Source organism: Protopterus annectens, chromosome 7.part0 (assembly GCF_019279795.1).
Source record: "Protopterus annectens isolate FY-2018-M chromosome 7.part0, PAN1.0, whole genome shotgun sequence".
Classification (NCBI taxonomy): Eukaryota; Metazoa; Chordata; order Ceratodontiformes; family Protopteridae; genus Protopterus; species Protopterus annectens.
The window spans coordinates 706,449,976-706,473,672 of record NC_056739.1 but is presented as its reverse complement, the minus strand read 5'-3'; positions in this window follow the sequence as shown (position 1 = coordinate 706,473,672).

The window sequence follows — 23,697 nt, the reverse complement described above, 5'->3', positions numbered from 1 at the left end:
GCACATCTACAGTTTCACTGGTAATCCACCCTAGTCTTTGCTGCCATACCCCTACCTACACCGCAGTCGTACACAGGGAACTACTGCACAACATATGGCAATCTTGTATGTTAGTATCCCAATAACTGACACATCTTTCTCTGGCCTCACACCAAAGACACATACTACCATGACAGACACAAAGTCACGCTGAGCAATCACATCATTACAGACCTTGCACACAGTCAGTGTCACACTCATTCCACCTCACATAGTTGGTATTGAACTGAGTACATGTGTGTGTGCATTGTGTCATAGGTAGGTACTATGCTATTGGCCCTGGGCCTACGGCATCATAGCCTTATGCTACCCTGCCTCTTGGGACACATGTAATGTGATTGTACTTGCTCCTGTCAAACAGTTACACAGAGGTGACTCACACGGCATATTACCTATCTCCATAACATTCATCAGGGGTATGTCTGACATCTACAAATGAGGACCCTTGTTTGTTAATGCTGGGTGTTTTAGTCCAGGGTATGGCATATTTGTTGATATCAAAGGGGAGGCTATTGTACACTTGTTTCCCATGTTCGCTTCTGACACCTCCAGTAGTAGGCAGGCAACCACCTATGTGGTAGTTAGTGGTTAAAGTGTTTTGGAATGGGGTATGGTACTCCTGTATCCACACTGGTGTACAGTCCATGCCTTGGTCACCAGACAGCTGTTGCAATTCATCTGCCCCCATGTCCCTCTCTCACTCTCTCTCTCTCTCTCTATATATATATATATATATATATATATATATAGATAGATAGATAGATAGATATATTCATATACATACATATCTATAGACATTCATATCTATCTGTATGTATCTATATATATCTATATATGTATGTGTCTTTTACATCTATATGTATATACATATTCTATCTATCTATCTATCTATCTATCTATCTATCTATCTATCTATCTATGTCTATCTATCTATACATACCTCTCTATGTACATATATATATATATATATATATATATATATATATATATATATATATATGTATATATATATATATATATATGTATATATATATATATATATATATATATATATATATATATATATATATATATATATACATACACATATACACACACATACTTATAAACAGCCATTGCTTTACAACTACATGCACATCTTGGCACATAGAATGCCCACCTTTCTTGGTGGGGATGTCACTTCTGTAACAGTTGTGAGACATACCATTCTGTAATGATATTGCACAGTGTTGTGCAGAATGCATTATGCTGCCCTCAGGCCGTATAGCTGTAGCAGGCCTCCCTGGCTCAGTCCCACAGAAGTTCACCACCACATGACATATACCTGCACTGCATGCTGTTTTCAATGCCACACACTACAACCTACATTGATATGTGCACATAGCAACCTTCAACTACATATGTATGTCCAGCCTTCGCTAACAGTTGCAGTATGTCCCTTGCCCTATGCACATCTTCATATACATATAGATACAGACTGCTGACACATATGGAGGGTTCACAGTATGTAGATTATTAGATTATGTAGTTTACATTACCTTTGTCTCTAACAGCTTTTTAAGTTTGGCTGGCTGGCTGGCTGGATGCCTGGCTGCCTGGTTGGCTGGCTGGATGGCTGCCTGGATGGCTGGCTGGCTTGCTTGTTTGCTGCCTTGCTTTTTTTTTTTTTGGGTCTCTGTCTCTTTCTGTCTGTCTGTCTGTCTCTCTCTCTCTCCCTCCAGTCGCTGCAATAAAAGTATTGCATGTGTGGACTGGCAGTACAGGCTGCTTTTGTAGGTATCTGCACATGTGCATGTGATGGCCTCTGCACCAGTTGGTGGCCAGCATTTACTAATTGCATGCAGCCTGCTGTGTGGTAATTGCAGTTCTCACTGTGATTTCAGGACACTGCTATAAAATGTTAGGTTAGGTAGGCATATGCCTTTCAGTTTTGCAAGGTGGGAACCATGCTGGTTTGCTGTGGACACTGTTGTGTCAGTCTGAAGGTTGGTATGTCTCTCATATCTAAGGCTGTGTTGTAGCCACTGAAATGCATGTTCTACTGAAACCTGACTGTTGCTTCTTCCAGTTCATTCTTCTTAGTGTGTATGTTCACTCACACCTGCTAATGCTAACACTGTTTACAGGGGAGTATGTACTTTTCTGTGGGACTTGTGGATTAACTGGTATACAACTGTAGCTCTTGCAATGTGTTGCTATGGCTTCCCTATTTTCCCTTTACATTCACTCACTGAAGGCCTGATATTTCTCTTTACTGGAATGTGTTGCTATGGCTTTCCTATTTTCCATTTACATTCACTCCTTGTAATGCATATTATATTTCTTTCAGCAGTAAATTCATATATGTTTGCTGTGGTTTGGTGGCACTGCATGCAATCTGGTGAGGCCAAGGTCTGGGGTTTGACACTTACAAGGGTATCTTATTTTGCTGCTGAGCAGTAGTAGGGCCTTGTATTTTGTACTAATAGTTATGAATATCAGGCACATGCAGTGCTTGTAAACTGCTATACTGTCCTTAGTTTGTTAGATGGCTACATCCTTTGATATTTCTGTGTTGTACTCCTACATGAGGGTGTGCTTGTGGAAGTAATTGTACAGCTATTTGCAGAGTGTGTAACAGCAGACAGGCTGATATGCCGGTGTGTTTCTGACACTTGCAGGCCTCAGATACTCTCAGGTATATATTTGAGCAGCCTCAGGGAAAGGTACATATCAGTGGGATACACCCGTGATATATTTCAGATATTCTGCAGTTGTGACTGTGGGGACTGTGTGTGTTTTGAGCATATGTATTACTACACCATTTCTGACATGCAAGTAGTGTCTACTTTAACTTATTGATGGTGAACATTACGTGGTATTCCCCACCTTTCTGCCTACTGTTAGTACATTTCACAGGGAGTCAGTGGGGCACAGGTAACATTTTTTGACAAATCAAGGACATCCCTGTAAATCAGTCACAGTTGGGATGTCTGGCCTCATACCTATTCAAATATGGTGGTGTTTATCCTGCTCTGATACCGTGTGTGGTTTGTAAGGTGCTACTGTAACATTATTACATACTATCATGGCTGTTTCTCTTATCACACTCATGTAATGCAACTCCACAAGAATTGCCACTAAACATACAGGGAACAAGCTTTGTGTAATGGCCTTCCTATATTCCCTTTACATTCACTCCTTGTAATTCATGATATATTTCTTTCAGCACCATGTTCTTGTATATCTGACGTGGCTCAGTGGTAATTCATGCAGACTAGTGTTTCTAGGGTTCGAGACTGTCAGGGGTATTTTATTTTGCTGATGAGCAGACTACAGGCCTTGTCATACAGAGTGACTAAGGCACTTTTAAGCAGTTGTAAGTGGGTTTGCGTGATGCTCACGCATGTGCACAGTCGCTTAGCTAAGCGCACACAAGCGCACACCCGCTGACTACTGCTTAAAAGTGCTTACTCTCGCTAACACCAGTGCTAATTTCTTTTAAAGAAAAGAAAATGGGGAGATAGGAAAGTGGTGAAAAAGGGGGCACAAAGAGGGTAGGACAGTAGGAAAACAAGCTCGGGATTTGCAGGAAGGATGTAGGGAAGGCCCATAGCTGCCCATTTCTTTATCAGCAACAGCTGTGCATATGTGTGTAATTTGGTGTGAAATTTGAAACCTTCCACCCCTGAGAGAGGGGTGAGGACAACAAAATATGTTGTATAGCCAATTTTAATTATCAGTTGACATGTCCAGCAGACATGTCTGCAAAATGGGCAGCTATGTATGGGGTGTAATTTTTTTGTGGGAACAGAGTGCCCTTTTTTTTTTTTTCAGGTGAGAGTGGAATGTGAGGTACAGGAAGTAGGTATATTTGGGGAGGTAGGTTGGGGAGGTTAACAGACAAGACAAACAAGACGCATACAGGGGTGGAGTATGACACATGTGGGGGGGGAACACAATTGACGGGGATGGATGTTTGGATATTGCGAGCCCATGAGCCCACAGATGGCAACAGTGGAACTGAGATCCCCACCCATGGGCAGTTACCACTGCACCTTCACAGCCCTGGACGGGGCTGTGCTGGGGGCTGTATAGGACAGGCAGGCACACCCATGAGTTGTGCCACCCTCGCCTCAAGCTGGCGTAGGGGATCAAGCACAGAACGCCTGATCTCGCTATGCACCACAGACCGGACACTATGGAGGGTGAGTGGACATTCTCCTCCAGCCACGCTTGCAGAGGGGGGATGAGCCCCATCCCCTGCAGCGCTTCCACCTGAAGGTGGCACAGGGCAACCGGAGGAGGTTCCGGCCTGGGCAGTGGTGCCAGGTGCACTCGCCAGCTGAGGTGGGAGAGGTGGGTCCGCTGGAACCCGCCTTCCCTGTTGTCCTATGTTTAGCAGTATTTTATGACATTTTGGGTTAGTAACAAACAACACCATTCAAAATTAGTTGTAGCAGCATGCATCAGTATTCCCATTAACCAAACACCCATGAATTCCAAATATTGAACAGTAAGCATAACACATGCATATTTAGAACAACAGTACACATTCCAACAGCATGCAGGGTTGATTGGTGGCAACAGGCCATCAGGTTTGGATATGTGAACAGGGCACATGCATCAACGTACATGCAGATATGTATGAACTAACAGGACAAATGTCCATGGGAATTAATTGTGTACACATACCCAGTTTGGTGTGGAATGGCATCATTTGTGAAAATAGGGTAGGGTGACAAAATATTACATTAACAACTTAAACTACCTATACATATGCTGTACATTACTAGTATATATCCCCTACATGTATTAGTACAGTTTCCTATATGTAACTTTAGGAATGTTCGTGATGGGAATGTTACTGCTGCATTAATATACATTCCATTTTTATTCATACATGTTCATATCTGGCTGTGTTCAGGTACAGCATCCTGCTACTTTTGATTTATATGGCTCTAGACAGCTGTGGATGTTCAGTATTTCATACAACCATACTATCTCCATATTGCAAGGGTACAGCAACATATCCAAATTGTGGGACAGACAAATTCCAGGTTCAGTACTTTATTACACACATTTCACTCTTTGGTTGTGGCTGTCTTATTCATTTCATTATGTACTCACTGCAGTATAACTTTATTCCAGATTTATTACAGCTTTCTTGGTAGATTCATACCCTCTTTCTCAAACTCTCACTTGTTTTATTTTTACATTTCAGGATGGTACTTAATTCTAGGCGTTATTAACATTTCTTACTGGGTTACAACAATCCTTTCCAACTGACTCACTTATTTCATATGGCAGATTTTAAAAGGGATGTATTTGACACATGTCTATCCTTTGTTGATTGATTACCACTCATTTTCAGGCTGAAGCAGTTATCTGATATTACAATACAGGTGGAGACTCTATTTGAGACTTGTTTAATGTTTATTTCTGGATTACAGGCTGCATCACTTATCTAATCTTACAGTACTAGCAGAATCTTTCTTCTAGGCTTATTTGAACTTTATTAATATGCAACAACACTGAACTATTTTACAAGCTGTCTCACTTATATTCTATAACAATTCCAGCAAAATAATTACTAATCTGCCTGGTGGCACAACCTCACCAGCCTATCAGCATAGGCTCGCTGATTCATGGAACGGACACCTGCAGCTGTAATATAAATGATGTAATATTGGAACATACATCTCCATACTATAGGCTAGGATAATTTCTTACATACTTAATTACATGGATACTTACTCAGTATTGGGGCGTTGGGCATTTGCCGGGCCTCCTGGATCCAACGGTTCAGTTGGTCCTGCTTACGTCTCTTCAGGTCTGCATGGTGGTGACGGACCTGTTCACCAGTCCTTGGAATGCCTGTGGCACTGGTGAGATCATGTGCCAACCGGTTCCACGCCTCTGCCTTGTATGCACCCCAGTGAACCTGGCCCTGCATGAGTTGTGCCTCATGATCATGGACTAGGAGCCAAACCATATATTTTGACTCCTCAACACCCCACCTCTGTGCTCTAAAGTGTCTTCCCTCTCCTGCACCTACCATCCTGACTGCAAATGGGTACCACAATCAGTTATGCTGTGTATTCCTGCCTCTGGGGCTTATATATGCCTGTTTACCCGCACTTATCTATGATTGGCCATTTTGGATATTTATCAGCTTAAAAAAAACTGCTTTGTCATGCTTCTATTTCCATTCATTCTTATATATATGCTAATACTGCATTTCTCAGTACAACTGTCATGGCTTAGTGGTTTAGTACTTTGACTATGGTGCACAGTATCCTGGGTTCGAGCCTGGGCATTGTTTTTTTATTTTACTACTTTCTAGACAGACTAGGAGGTGTGTCTGTGTAAAGGCGGCTTTGATACAGCTTGCGCAATGAGGCCCACCGGTGAGCTGGTTGGCGCGGTGCGCTCCTCCACGCAAATGGCTTACGCTGGGTAACACATTACTTGGCTATGAGCACTCATATTACGCTGTGTGAAGCGTTGCTCAACTACGGGCACTCATTTTAAGCGTGTTAAAGCGCTGCTCAAATCTGGGCACTCATATTACACCTGTTAAATGGCTGCTCACCTGAGGGCAGTCATATTAAGCTTGTTACAGTGCTGCTCACCTATGGGCACTCATATTAGGCTTCTTGAAGCCTTGCTCAGCTATGGACACATAATCTCTTTTTTTATATTTTATTGTGTCGGATTTCTTCAAAAATACATGGCTCATTTCATTACATTTTACTTAAATTATAGTTTTATATATATATATATATATATATATATATATATATATATATATATATATATGGGTCTACTTTAAAAGACTGAACTGTCGATTCCCTGACACGTGGAAAACGAAGACCAAACGACCGACAGGTAAGTTTACCGACAGGGTGATTTGCCGACAGTGGAAAGACCGACAAGGGTAATGTGCGATTGCGACTCGGTAAGTGTGCAACAGTGACGGCGTTAGGAGCGGTGAGGTAAGTGTGCGATATTGTGGGATTTCGGGTTAGGCTGTGGGAAAGGTGAGTGTGTGTTAGTGTCGGAGTTAGGGTTCGTGTAAGGTAAGTGTGTGATAGTGAGGGACTGTAGTTTAGGGACGGGTTAAGTGAGTTAGGTTTAGGGTGCAGGTAGGTGAAGTGTGCGATAGTGCCGGACCTTGGGCTAGGGGTGGGTTAAGTGAGTTAGGGTTAGGGTGCAGGTAGGTGAAGTGTGCGAAAGTGTCGGACCTTGGGGTTAGGGGTGGGTTAAGTGAGTTAGGGTTAGGGTGCAGGTAGGGTGAGTGTGCGATAGTGTCGGACCTTAGGGTTAGGGTTTGGGTTAGGGCTAGTGGGTATGTTATGTAGTGTGATGTGCTGTTTATGTTCAGTGTGTCGGTGTTATGGTGTTCGGTGTTTTGCGTTGTCGGTTTTGTGTGTTGTCGGTTATCTGGCGTCGGTGATTTTTGTGTCGTAGTAGCGTTGGTCTTTCAAAGTAGACCCATATAAATATATATATATATATATATATATATATATATATATATATATATATATATATATATATATATATAAATGTCAGGGGATTGTTTCATGCTTATTTAACTAAAAATAGAGAATGATGTTGTGGGGGCTCGAACAGTGACTACCTCCTCTTTCGCCAACATCTCTACCACTACGCTATTGCTACTTGGCTTAATTTGCATATTTAGATCTTATATGCTTTTCACTGTCTGCTAACTGTGGCTGAGCGGAGGGCATACCTGCGCAAATGAGTGCAACTACGGGCAAACATTTTGGAAATTAAAAAAAAATATTAAACTGTTATTTTTCCGTTTTTACGTTACAGTTGGGTTTATAGTCTGTGGGGGCATGTGTGGTGTTGTGTTCCTTGACATTTCCGCGGACTCGCTCGTGGGAATTTACTTTCAGGACTCTGACTCTTCTGGGGGCGTGTCCCTTTGCAGAACTCGGCATTCGGACATGCCCCCTACTTTCCTACATGGACCGTGTTAGCCTAGGGTATGATTCAGCATGCCGTCATGAATATGCATGGCATGCTGACGTCATACTGTTAGACTGCAGCCCCCGTGTAAGACATATTAACTCTTACACGGAGGTTTTGTGAATCCTGCTCATAATCTAATGTATAGGTTTGGAGTTACGGCAGAGGCATGGCTAGAGATGGCACACATGAGTAAAGATGGACAGGGGGCCCTTGTAGACACAACCCTATCCATACTTCATATATAATGTACTGCATTCTAAGCACCTCATAAAGCTATCCCATGTTGAAACTCTAAACCTCACCATAATCGCAATCCTAAATCAAGATTTTAAAATGAGAGGAAATGTGTTCCAAAGTGTGACTCTCCTCTGTGTTACAAATGAGCTTCTCCATTTGGTTTTGTGTAGTTGTAAGCTAAACTGTAAGCTGTTGTGTTGTGGGTCACTGTACTATTACATAGATTTATAGCAAAAGTTGCCTGTAAAGGTGTATCTTGATACGTGAATGCCAAGATTAGTTTCCCTCCTATATATCTGTACACTAAGATAAACATCTTGAGAGTTTCATATCTCTTTTTATAACTAAGTTCTCTTAGAGGTCTAATTTTCTTGATGAGTTTTCTTTGGAGCATTTCAAAGTTCCTTAGTTGTCCAATAGTGTAAATGCAAAAAATATTATTGTATTCCAGAGTTGTTCAAATATGGATCTTATTTAAATAAGAAAGGCAATTTCATCACTATCGGTAATATTTTTTAGTGTATACCCTTTTGTTTCACCTTTAACCATAATGTCTTTGACTTGTCTGGGTAGTGCAACAACCACACTTGACCAAATGTAATATTTATTTGAAAGTAACAGTCATTCCTGTGGCATTACATTTATTGTGTAAAATTCAATAATAATAAAATGCACTCCAAAATTCTTAACCAAACTGGTATTAGAAAACTGTTCACATATAAGTAACATACTGCATTTTGAAACAATATCTGTCTTTTCCAGCCCCCTGCTATAAAGCGCGTTTTGGCGGGCTTTTCCAGCTATTGAGAACTCAGCACAGCTCCTCGTGGTGGCCAGCAGTGTTCCTCTAGCAGCAGAGACCAGAAAAGACTACCTTTCCAGATTTTAAGTATTTTTCTTGGCTTTTTTCGACCTTTTGTGCCTTTCGACTACTGTTTCTGCTTGTTTTATCAAAGTTTGCACTGTTTTTACTGTGTTTATAAGCTAAAACTGTTTACTGCACTTGCTAGTTTAAGTTTTGCCTAAAAGTTAAACTACAGGCTAATACACTCAAGTGTACTAGCTTTTGATAGCATTTAGTCGAAAATCATAGCATTTATTGTGTTTTCTGCTTTTCTGTAAGGAAAACTTGAAAAAACAAAAAAATATCCTTGTTTTCCATACTTTCCTAACTAGTGTTCCAGAGACCAGATTTTGCTGATCCCTGGGCTTTGTCTTGGTTCCTGTGTTTCTCCATTTTCCTTGTTTGGTCAGGGGGAAGTTTTCTTTACTCACCAGTGAGAGTGGGGAGTACTGAGCTGCCTGTTTGTCCTTAGAGGAGTGGTTTAAGGCAGTAACTTGTAGTCTATTGGCCATTTTGGGTCATTTCCTGTCTTTTCCAGCCCCCTGCTATAAAGCGCGTTTTAGCGCACTTTAGCGCGAATTAGCGCGGAGTTGCCACTGTTGCACACTAGGGCAGCGCCGGTTAAGCAGGTTTAAACTATTCGGGCTACCTAAAGTCCACTCTTCAAATTTTCCCTTAAAACTACCTTCCTCGAACTATACTACTGATCAAATCAGCGTATCCTATAACTAAAAAGATCATCTCTACTTGACTCCAAGTAGACTATTCTCTATCTGTTAAACCTAGCACTTGCTCTTACAGTACTTATTACCTTGATACGGCACTCTTGTCATAGATAGTACCCCAAAAGGCAAACCCCATTTCTCGGTCACCCACGTCCCCGAATCTCTTTTAAAGTTTTTTTTTCTATTCCTTCTAGCATGTCGAGGGATCAGTTGCTAGTGTCCTCTCCTGCTCAGCTGGTGAAGCTGGGAATATTGAGGCAATGTTACAATTGCCTCATGTACACTGACAACCCTCTCCTCCTCCCACAAAACACAAATACATGCGAGAGATGCAACTATACGGCCAAACTGGAGGCTGAGCTCTCTCAACATAGGACTGGCAAGACCAGTCAGGAGGAGAAGGTTACCACACACACTATAGACCCAGTCTCACATAGTACCATCACAACCTCAAATCATACACATAAACACACAAAGACATACTCGGAGGCTCTGATCAAAAATCTACCAAAACAGCAGAGGCCACCAAAGCAGACACCCAAACAACCACCACCTCAGAACACAACACCTGCAACACATAGACCTCACAGTCAGAGTGTCAAACAGTCACAGCCCTTAAGGCCAAACACAATGCCAGACACACTAGTCATTGGTGACTCCATAGTCAGACACACTGATGTCCCGCTCACCAGACTGAGTAAGGAGAAGGTCACAGTAAGCTGCCTGTCGGGCTAGAATCCGCCACATAGCAAGCACTCAGGTCTCTCAACAGCAGGTACAAATACGACTCAGTCATTGTCCACGCTGGTGTAAACGACCTGAGATGTACCTCCTTGGACTACATGAAAAGAGACATTGAGGAGCTCTCTGATTATGTGGCCCAGGCAGGTATGACCCTGACCTTGAGCAGTATCCTACCTTCACCAAAAATGATGCCACAATACAGAGGTAAGATGATCAGCTTTAACAATTGGCTTAAACTCTGGTGTCATTCAAAGGGGATCCAATGTCTGTCTGCCTGGGATGACATGCTGGACAAGCCACGCTGCTTCGCAAGGGACGGCTTGCACCTGTCACCCTGGGATTCGGATATTGGCAAAGGCTCTTGCCACCCCATAGTGCCTTTTTAGGCAAGGCTCAAATTCTAAACCTACCACCCTAGAACACAAAAAAGGAAAAAACTAAGGGTAATGCTGCTCAATGCCAGAAGTCTAAATCTCAAAATGCACGCACTCAAGGCCCTTCTCAGTATGGAGAACATCGATGTCTGTGCTGTGACAGAAACCTGGTTCAAGGCTCCTGAGAGCACCCCAGCACTATCAGGTTTTACCTCATATCATGCGTTCCGGCCCCAAAACCCGGACAATACCAAGAAAGGAGGGGGGTATCCATATTCATCAAGGACACCCACACCTCAAGACTGGTGGCAACGCACGATGCATCAGAGACCATCCAGGTGCAATTAACCATTGGCAAGACTGCTCTGTAAATTGTAGCATGTTACATGCCACCCTCACAAACTCAGGAACCTCACATGGCCTTCCTGAAAACACTAGAGGGGATAAAAGTATCACCAAACACCATCATACTAGGTGACTTCAATTACCCTAATATAGACTGGGAACACTACTCAAGCCCAAACACCCTAGCCCAAAAGTTCCTGGAATTCATAAACTCAAATGCCATGGAACAACTAGTCACCATCCCCACAAGAGGAGAAAACATACTTGATCTCATCATCACGAACATGGGAGCACAATGTTCAACACCGGAAGTATACCCCTCACTGGTGAGATCAGATCACAAACTAATCTCGCTGGAGGTCCTCATCCCACCCCACCTGAAATAAAATAGACCACAGTAAAGAACTTCTCGAAGCCGACTTCACACTTCTAAAGACTAGTGTGGTCTCCTTTAAGGCCCCGAGCGGGAAAACACTACTCAAGCCGCTGAATCACTTACAAATGCCTTCTACCAGCACCTGCAGGACTGCATGGATAAGGCAATCCCAAGCAAAACAAAGACTCTTTGTACCAAAGGCAAGCGTCCAGTCTGGTGGACCCCAGCCATAAACAAACTCTACAACAAAGGAGGAAGCTACTACAAGATAGAGCAAAGTCCTTTTAAGGTAAGACACCCTTGATCTCTATAAGTAAAAAACTAAGAGCTCTCATAAAATCATCCAAAGCAAATTTTGAGAGAAAAATAGCTAAAGACTCAAAAGACAATCAAAAGGCCTTCTTTAGCTATGTTAGAAACCTGGGAGGAAACTCCCAGATATGCTCAGAACTAGTTCAAAATGATGTGAAGATTACTGATCCTACAGACATTGCCAACATACTGGCTGACAGGTTCAGTGCAAACTTCTCCCCTCCCCAAAGGAGAGATAGCTATACCAAGCGAGTGGAGACCCCCAAGCATCTCCAACGCCGAGGTGAGAACTGCTCTCTCCAAAGCAAAAAACACAGCGTCGATGGGACCTCATGGAGTCCCGGGCTGTGTGCTCCACTTAACTCAATGAGGAATTAAACCCACAGCTAGGACAGCTGTTTAATCATAGTCTTACCTCTGGATACGTACCCAGGGAGTGGCGCACTGCAACTGTGGTCCCACTTCACAAAGGCGGTGCCTCCACCGACCCTGGAAATTACCGGCCCATTAGCTTGACAAGCCTTATCTGCAAAGCCATGGAGAGGATCATAATGGACCTCATAAATAAAGACATAGGGAATTTGCAGACTTTGGATCCAACCCAGTTTGGCTTTGTCAAAGGCAGATCATGCCTTTGGTTGACTTTTTCAAAACAGTCACCAAAGCCATTGATGAGGGAAAGGCAGTCCATACAGCCTACCTCGATCTGGCGAAGGCCTTCGATACAATACCCCATTGGGTATCATTGAAAAACTCATCAGCTTAAATGTTAACCCATACATCACAAGATGGGTTGCAAACTGGCTGAGTGACAGAACCCACAGGGTCAGAGTTGCTGGCGCCATGTCAGACTCAAAGCCTGTCACAAGTGGTGTCCCACAGGGCTCAGTCCTGGGCCCACTCTTGTTTGGCATCTACTTTTCCGAAGTACAAGCAAACACAGGAGGGCTATGGCTGACAAAGTTTGCAGATAACTGCAAACTGGGCGCCATAGTAGAAAACACATCTGACACAGATATCCTTCAGAAGGGTCTCACAGAAACGGATAACTGGTGCCAGAGCCATGGCCTAAAGTTAAATGTCAAAAAATGCATAGTCATACCCTTCGGGAAAAACAAGGTTACCCCTAGCTACCAAATAGGTGGCAATCCACTGAGCACAGAAGAAGTTATCAGGGACCTGGGGACCCAGGTTGATAGTAGTCTGTCATTCGACACCCATGTAGCTAAAGTAGTTAGGAAGACCTTCTACATTGCCCACCTTATCATGAAGGGATTCTCATCTAGATCAAGGGAGGTCATAGTCTCCCTATACTCATCACTCATCAGACCAATGATTGAGTACAATGCCCCATTCAGAATGTATCTGACCCGACACTTGCAGCAGCTGGAGAGGCCACAAAGTTCCTCACCAAAAGGATAAAGGGTCTCAAAAATCTGTCCTATGCTGCCCGACTGAAAGAACTCCAGCTCTATTCAGTCGCTTACTGCTTGCTCAGAGGTGACCTTTGCCTAACATACAAGGCCATGTCAAACCCAGATTTGATGAATATGCTTCACCTCAAAAAAATCTAGATCCATCAGAGCCACAAGGGCGGGAGACTTAAACCTCGACACGGCTATTAATAGGACGTGCTGGAGGGATAGATTCATCACCCAAAGACTCCCTATGCTGTGGAACAAAATCCCGGTATATGTGAGGCAGAGCACCTCGCTGGCCTTGTTCAAGAGAAATCTTGACCAATGGATGGGAGATCGCAGATATACCCCAGGGATTACCTCAGTGTCACTGCTCGACAGAGGCACAGCAAAATAATGGGTATAGTTCCCCATACTAAAGGGGTGGCGTAAGCCACAAAACGAGGGGCTAGGCTTGTAAATGCCCTCGGGCAGATAGCCTAGTTTGAACCTATGAACCTATGAACCTAAGCAAGGAGAAATAGTCATGGACCTAAAGATTTTCATTTGGTCTTCTTTTTTAAACAACAAGGAAACAACTGAAACACTGGGTATTCCACCCCTGTATGCAGCAACCTGTTTCACTTAGAAAAATATGCTGGATACAGCTCCTTCTACTTGAAGAACACAGATATTTCTAAGACATATTTTCCAGCAAGTTCTGGATTATTCTCAAATAAATTAACGACTGTGTATGATGTTATAAGCTCTAGTAATGTGTCCATGTGAATAATAAACTGTGTGTGCAAAATAAATAAATAAATTAACAAGCAGTACCACAAAACAGTCTTCCGTATATTAAAAACCTCATTGGGATCATGCCTATGAACTCATAATAAAAGAACATCCTTAAGAATGCTTTTGTCGTTTTGTTATACTTTATAATATATTTTTTCTAAAAGCATAGTAGGAATATCAACATATCTTATACTAGCAAAAATGGAATATATAATTAGCACGAGTTGTCCCACATTGACGTCTGGGAAAAAAGACAAGTTACAATCCTATGAAACAAAGCCATAAAAGCTAAATGCTAAAGTTAAAAGAGAATACTTTGTGTACAGTCCTGGATGTTGTTATAGTACTATGTTTATTTCTAAAAGTATCTTTCAAGGGTACTGGATGTTGCCACATTGGTATGTTATGCTATTTCTAAGAAATACTGGTCTCTCATGCTGTCATAAGTTCATGACTTATATCAGAAGTATACGATAGTTGCTAGAGGCCATTGTCAGCAAAACTCATGCAACAATTTCCCAGTAAGTCTCTAAGAAACACATGTTCCATAAATCAGATGCAAGTGCTTAACAGATAATTAGCTTAATGAACCACAAGAATGAATCATCACTTAAAAATTACTGTATTGGTAAGCAGCTGATAAAAATGATGAACAGTTCAGCTATGCAGTCCATTAGGGAATAATATTTGTAGATATAAAGGAAAGAGGCAAAATGCAAAGACTGATAACATATAATGCAAGTTTTACCTACATAGATTTCACATTTTGTAGAGCAGTAAAGTCAATGACTTAGCAAATAAAAATAAAATATAATATGGTTAATTTCAGTTATTTATTAAGTATTGATTTTATACAGAAAGTTTAAACTTGCTAGTAATTTAATAAGCGATATAGCACAGATGGAAATACTTTCATGAATCAGCTAATTTTGCTAATAATGTGGTAGAACTGTGTGGAATGTTTTAAACAGTGACAAAATGCCAAGCATAATAAATATGGTGTTAAAAGTCAGGCCATAAGGAATGAGAAAGCAAATCCAGAAAAAAAAACAATATGCAGATATGCATATGATGAAAGAAAATATCCATCATAAAAATGATCCTAATGCTCCCAACTAAAATATCGGGAGACCCTAAAACACAGAAAAAAAGACCAAAAATGCATGAGAAGAGCAAATATCAAACATTTCTCTTCTTTAAGCTTCTTCTTCTTTTCAGGGAGTAATCCCCCCTTCCAAATTTATATATAGAAACTGTGAGATTGCCATACCCCAGAGAAAAGGAAATATTCCAAGAAATGGCAGTCTTAAACTTAATACATATAAGTCCAGATTGTTGATCTTTCAGTCTCCAAATTTTAGGATTCTATAATTCGAACCCAGATATTTCAAATGGTTCCTATTATATAGAGACATAAAATCAGTTTAAAGAAAATGTTGCCATGTTTCAGGCACAGTCAAAGCCTGTGCAATTTCAGATTCAAAAAATAAAATGTGCACATCTAACTTGTGAATGTATGTGGATATTATTATGTAGCAGTGAAATGGTGGCTCAGAATGATAGGTTACTTGCTAACTGTTTTGTATGGGGAAATGGCATATTGATAAGGTCCTGGAATCAGCAAAAGACAAGACTAGAGTAACAAATACAAGATGGATAGTGAATAAAAAAATGGTGGGACGGTTACTTAAGTCACATCTTTAGAAGAGCCGAAAACATTGATGTAATATACTGACCACAGATACTTGTAAAGTAACTATAACAGGTCAAACTAAAATTCATGTCACTCACTGCCAAAAGTATTAAAACATTTAAACTTGCATCAACCACATTTACAAGCAGCAACTGTGTAACTTGTACTAATCCCTTGTATGCATGCATCACTCAGTTATTCTAAAGGCAGCAATAGAAGTGAACTGTTATATGAATCAATCACTTGTTATGAAAATACAGCTTGATTGGTTGGCAGAGAACAATGCAAATAAATGTAACTTTTTTTTTCTAACACATCTGTTGAGTCTGATTAGGTTGTATGCATTTATGACTGCTATGGACTTTATTCACCAAAGTCTTGATGGAATGCATGGCACGTCTGGTGCTAACTTAAGAGAAAATACATGGAAAGCTCTTGTGAACAATTCATATAGAATGTCTTTACTGAATTCAGAATCTGAATTTGATCATCCTTAATTAACAATGTAGTGCATGGACTGCTCTGATTATTATTATTATCTGATATTTGGAAAAAGACAAATCAGTTGAGGACTAGAGTGGCATGGGAGCCAACTTTAACAAATGTTAAGAGCCTTTCTGGCTAAAGTTGTTAAAGTCAGGTCTTAGGCTAGGCAGTAGCATCTACCAGTACAAACAACAGCAGCAGAGTGGAAGATTTGTTTCGGCCTGCTACCTGTCTGTAACATACCCCTAACTTCCTGGTTTAAACTTAAAAGTTACTGGAATAGCAGAATGTGTGTTTGATTTACTGAAGGATATGAAGTCTGAAGCATAAATGTATACCATTATTTAGTGTTTTCAATTCTCAGTAATTTGTCTGAAAAACAGAAACTTTGAGGAACACGCACACAACATATGAGGCAAAAATCTGAACATTCTGTAAAAATCTGGACAGCTGAGAGGCATGGAAGGTGAGTGTAAACATGTGGGACTGTGATACACTACCTTTCTGAACATGCTTGCTAAGCATTTTATGGCTTTGAAAGCTAGTAAAATGTCATGTTTTCTTCTTTTTCCATTTTTGCTGTAACTTACAATACATGCAGCAGATAAAGCTTGATGTACTACAAAGAAGTATGAGTGGTTTGAAGATTGCTAATCTAATATTATATGTTCTTGACATGATTCCAAGATTCAGCTCGAGAGCAAATTTCTTGGCATCCATGTCTTGAACACATAATGTGATTAGCATCAGTAAACCACTCATAATCCTCTATATTAGCATCAGTAAACCACTCATAATCCTCTATATTAGCATCAGTAAACCACTCATAATCCTCTATATTAGCATCAGTAAACCACTCATAATCCTCTATATTAGCAGCTGCTGGATGTGATTAATATTCATGATACAACCTCAGGAAAGGAAGCCCACTGCGGTATCTGTTCAAGCAATGTTGCTTGAGCCAAAAGTGTTTAACTCAAAACAAGATTGTTATCTTTTTCTATAAATAAGTGCATAAATCAGTAAAGTAACAGAGTACAAAACTGAATGCAGTTGTAGAATAGTATTTGGCCAGCTGGGGAAATATAGAACAAAGCTGAATTCCAATGGCAAATGACAGAAATACAATATGATTCTACATACCATATTAAAATCCTCTCAGTATACTCGCTAACTCTGAGGACACAGCACATTGGTGATATTTGCAAAGTGAGGTTAACAAAGTAAGGAAGTTTTAGATTTATTACTTTCCATTCTGACGTAGGAGTTTGAAGAGAAAATCATCACACTGAGGGTGCAGAAAGCTCCTTGCTAACTACTTTCAAACATGATTTATTTTTAAAAGTAATAATTTTACTTCTTTAGGAAAACAAGTGTTCTTCTCGGCAAATTTAATATATATTGTATTCTACTATTTGACAAAAAATACTTTTCTTTCACTTGTTAATTACGATGTGCAGAGATTTAGTATTTTACATATCTGTATGTAAAATCCAGTACTATATGCTCACTCAGTACAACCAAACCCAAAACTCAGCAAACACTAAGCAACACAACTGGGTGCTCAACTCAAACTGCATCACAACAAACGTTTGCTGATGACACTGGCTTTAAAATGGTCAGTATAAATATCATCAGCATTTGCTCTAAATTAGCAGAATTTCAGGATTCAATAAGGCTCTTCCTCTTGATATATTAGCAGTCACTGAAACTTGATTAACAAGATTATACTATAACCAGAACTGATAGCATAAAGAAAAAGGGTGCCAGTGTTGCTATTATCTATTCCAACTCCTTAGAGGTTTCATGCTATTCCATACAATCCCACAATTTAACAATGTTGGGCTCTTTACCACATTCCTCAAACTCAGTAAGTATAAAAACCTCTGCATAATTACACTATACATCCTCTTGGAGAAAATAACACAACAGGTGAAGAGCTCTTACATTGGGTATCATCTACCACCCCCATGAAACTGTTATGCTAGGTAATGTAAGTAATTAGTATCAAACTTTCACTACTGAATTCCCCGCAAAACACTATAAAACCTCTTTGGCATTACTCAATTCATTAATATCCCAACAAGATATGAAAAATAAAGTAATAAAACTTCTTTATTGGACTGGATATTTACTTCCACTCCTACCATTTTTTCATCTTCAGAGACCCTTCCAAACAGCAACAATCATCATTGTCCAACATATGCAAACAGACTAAACATCTGCATACCTAAACCTCACAGTTACAACATGCTTTGCAATCTATCAAAATTTAATCCAAAAAAACAATTACATCCACATTACAAAGTTATAATCGGCCATTCTGGAAACACTCCCACTTGGCGATGCCATTGCAAAATTTAATACTGTGTTTTTTAGCATATTTAATGAACAGTCTCTCCTATTAAAAGAAAAAGAGTTAAAGCCAACCATGCTCTGTGGCTAAACAAATAAACCAAATAACTCAAGCATACTAGGGATAAGGCTTGGAAAACTAAGTATCAATGCAAAACCCAACAAAAGCTTCCAGTCCTACAAATACCTTCATAACCTTACCAAAACCAAAACTGGAGCTGACAAAAAATGATACTATACCTCACTCCCATTAAAACAATCCAAAGCTTTTCTGGTCATCCCTTAAGCACTTTCTATCTCCTGAAATAAAGACTAGCCCAATCCATAGCATTATAGGCAGTCATCAGAGATTGCATCAACATTTAACTAATGCTTAATTGTAGCTATAGCCACTTTAATAAAAAATAATTCATCCACCAACTCAACTACCAGTCAACAAACAAACAGCCACTCTACCACCTTCCTACTACAAACTGTCTTCATCGTTACTACCTTAAATAACACAAAAATAGAAATGATCTCACACAAAAAACTATTAGGGGTAATTATAGATGATAACTTGAAATTCAGCTTGTATAAACATCAGACCATCAAAAATCCGACCAGAAACTCAATGCATTTTACAGAAGCCACACTGCCTCGCAGACAACTGCAAAAAAGCCTTGGCATCTACCTTCCTCTTACCATCCCTACTGCACAACACACTGATCTTGACAAATCTACAGGCCACAATTACAGCTAAACTAGAACAATGCTACAATAAAATGACAAGGTTTGTAATGAGTCTATCTTCTAGGTCACACCACTATACTGTCTTAAAACAACTAAACTGTCTTGAATCACTTCATTACCTCACCTATCCACTGCTAATCATGTCTCACTGTATAGTACAAAATCCACAAAAATGCCCAACCGTGAACAGAAATCATTCAGCATTATGCACAATCAAGACAATTTCATTCACAAAACAGATTTCTTCTTCTTTTTCTTCATAACGTTCACAAGTCCAGTAACTTAACAGGAGATGCCGTATACTCAAATGCTATTGTTAAAATATAGAACTCCATCCCACTCTCACTGAGGTCAACTAATATCCTCCTCACTTTAAAAATGGTATCTGTTTGGGACAGATTTTCAATTCCTTTTTGTCTATTCAATGGTTATACACATATAACCATTGTAACTGCGCATTGAATGAAATTCATTATGGATTCATATTATATTTGTAGTCACCATGGAGCGTTTCTCCCTGAGCATCCATTGAAAAGGATTATTCTGCAGTTAATGCTACAAAATAATAGATAAATTAATATCTGTATTCCTCCATCTGTATCTAGATTTATACACAGGCATGCTCACACCTCCTCCACCACACACACACACACACACACACACACACACACACACACACACACACACACACACACACACACACACACACACACACACACTCCTATAAATAATACTGGTATACATCTATCTATAGCTACATTTATACATAGGTCTGCATATCATACCTCTCAACTTCTTAGAACAAGAAATCTGGAAAAAGCCATAAATAATGGGGGGAGGGGGCAAAGGCCCAAAAATAGGGACAATTTTTAAGTATTTCTGTCACAAACCTAGAAAGCTCTGGGTTGGCATAATGGTTAAGGTTTTAACCTGGAAATCCACAAGAACCAGCCGGAGAGTACACAACACCAAACACCATCCAAGTTGCTAAACTGTAGAAACAGTCACCACTTAAAACGAAAAAGAACCTTTTATTTACATAAAGCGCTTTTTGTCTCGCTGTTAGCGAGACTTCTTCAGACAAGACAGACAACCTAAACCTTTAAATACATAATTGAAGCCAATTATTAATTAGTTAATAGATAAAACAGTTATGTATTAAAGCAATTATTAATTATTGAAACAATTGTTGAAACCATTAAAACTATTGAAGCACTTAACCCAACCACCAATCAAACACCCAGTACTGTTTTCTACAAACTGTTGCATTAAGTTAAACATTTGATGAATCAAGAATCAATTTGCCACTGCTATAAACATTAATCATTAATCCTATCATGTCAGCTCATCCAACCTAAACCTAAAAAATTCACGTACACGTATCTAATTAGCTTGCTATTAGCAAAAAATTACTATAAAAAAATCACTATATAAATTTACATGTTAATGTAATCCATCTCTGCATCTACAGCTACTGGGGAAACATGTTTGATCTATAAATATATAAAAAACATATAAAAATGTATATATTAAACTCCCAGATGTTTGCTATTTTAAAATATCATAAATATCATTTATGCATTTTAAATAAAATTTAATCATTATTTAATATTTAATATTCAGCATTAAGTAACTAAAAACTCATACCCTCAGGTGGATTCATATTACTACAAGTAAATATTAAAACATTAGTGTTATGCTGCATAATGAATGATGCATAATAAAATCCTGCTTACATACATGGGTTCCATGAATTGGGTAAAACATGAATAAAATATAAAATATAACCCCCCTTTTTTCTGTGATAGTTTCTGATGTGATTATTCTTATTCTTATTACTACCGTGGTATTACCTTGCCAGACTCCTTAATTTCGGGATACAAATTATTGAATTACAGGAATTTTTGTATTAGAGAAACTAAGTACAAGTCCATACACAAGTTTGATTCTAATTCAAAGGGAGTTATTTACTTGGCACATTGTCAAGGGTGCTCCGCTTTCTATATCGGGAAAACCGATAGGAAGCTCAAGGAAAGGGTATATGAGCATGTGTATAGTATGCCTACTGGGAAGCAGGATAGTGCAGTTGCTAAACACATAGAGGACTATCCTACCCATTCCTTCAAGTTTAGAGCTATTGATTGTGTCTTGTTGGATACGAGGGGAGGTCCAGCAACTCTCTTACTGAAAAAATTAGAATTGAAATGGCAATTGAGATCTAGAGCATGTCAATACCCGGGCCCAAATGAGATTTCTTCAATAATTTATATCCTGAAATTAAGGAGTCTGGCAAGGTAATACCACGGTAGTAATAAGAATAAGAATAATCACATCAGAAACTATCACAGAAAAAAAGGGGGGTTATATTTTATATTTTATTCATGTTTTACCCAATTCATGGACCCCATGTATGTAAGCAGGATTTTATTATGCATCATTCATTATGCAGCATAATACTAATGTTTTAATATTTACTTGTAGTAATATGAATCCACCTGAGGGTATGAGTTTTTAGTTACTTAATGCTGAATATTAAATATTAAATAATGATTAAATTTTATTTGAAATGCATAAATGATATTTATGATATTTTAGAATAGTAAACATCTGGGAGTTTAATATATACATTTTTATATGTTTTTTATATGGTTTTATATATTTATAGATCAAACATGTTTCCCCAGTAGCTGTAGATGCAGAGATGGATTACATTAACATGTAAATTTATATAGTGATTTTTCTATAGTGATTTTTTTGCTAATAGCAAGCTGATTAGATACGTGTACGTGGATTTTTTAGGTTTAGGTTGGATGAACTGACATGATAGGATTAATGATTAATGTTTATTGCAGTGGCAAATTGATTCTTGATTCATCAAATGTTTAACTTAATGCAACAGTTTGTAAAAAACAGTACTGGGTGTTCGACTGGTGGTTGGGTTAAGTGCTTCAATAGTTTTAATGGTTTTAACAATTGTTTCAATAATTAATAATTGCTTTAATACATAACTTTTTTATCTATTAACTAATTAATAATTGGCTTCAATTATGTATTTAAAGGTTTAGGTTGTCTGTTTGTGTTGTCTGAAGAAGTCTCACTAACAGCAAGATGAAAAGCGCTTTATGTAAATAAAAGGTTCTTTTTCGTTTTAAGTGGTGACCGTTTCTACAGTTTAGCAGCTTGGATGGTGTTTGGTGTTGTGTACTCTCCGGCTGGATCTTGTGGATTTCCAGTTTCGTATTTTCCTGCTCACTAGTAAGGTTTGAACCTCACAGATACAAGGTACCAGGTTTGAGTCTGACCACTGGGTATTGGCTAGGCTTGTAATAGTCAAAAGACTGATAGCCTGATGGTTTTGCATCAGCATAAATCTTCTGAAGGGCATTAAGTCTGAAACTCAAATATCTGTCATTATTTTCTGATTTCAACCCTCAATGATTTGCCAGAAAACCACAATTTTATGAGAAAGAGAACAAATATATGAAGCAAAAATCTGATCATTCTGAGAAAATCTGTACAGTTGAGAGGTATGGATATACATGTGCACACACACACACACACACACACACACACACACACACACACACACACACACACACACACACACACACACACACACACACACACACACACACCACTCTCTCCTAGTGGCAATTTAATCACAAGTCTACCTACTGTACATCTTTGGGATGTGGGAGGAAACTGGAGTAAACAGAAAAAAAAATACACAAGAACACAGGGGGAAATGCAGACTCCTCACAAAAGGCATTTAGCCAAGAACCAAACCAGAGAACCTCTTGCAGTGAGGTAACAATGCTACCCACTGTGCCAACCAGTCTTCAGTTATTTATTCATATTTGGGGGTGCAGAGAATGGAGTGTGTCACACAGATAAATATCTTAATAAAGAACTCTACAATGCTGACTGTTGGTCACAATTTTCTCTTTTTTAATAAGTTTTTTTATTAAATTTTGAAATGAAAACTGTACAAGGTCAAATAACCATAGAATAAAAGGAACAAAACAAATATTTACAGAAGTCCACAGCAAAACTAGATAAAATATACCAAGCCATTAATATTTATCTAGAAAGTTATTTAACTTTTGCCAGTATCTATTTTTATGAGTGACATTAGATGTTTTCATTTTTAATGTCAACAATTCTTTCTTACAAACATCTTTAGCCAGATATATGAATTCAGTAAAAGGTAAAGCAATTTTAGATTTCCAGTTTTTTGTAACTACTTTCCTTGCTATG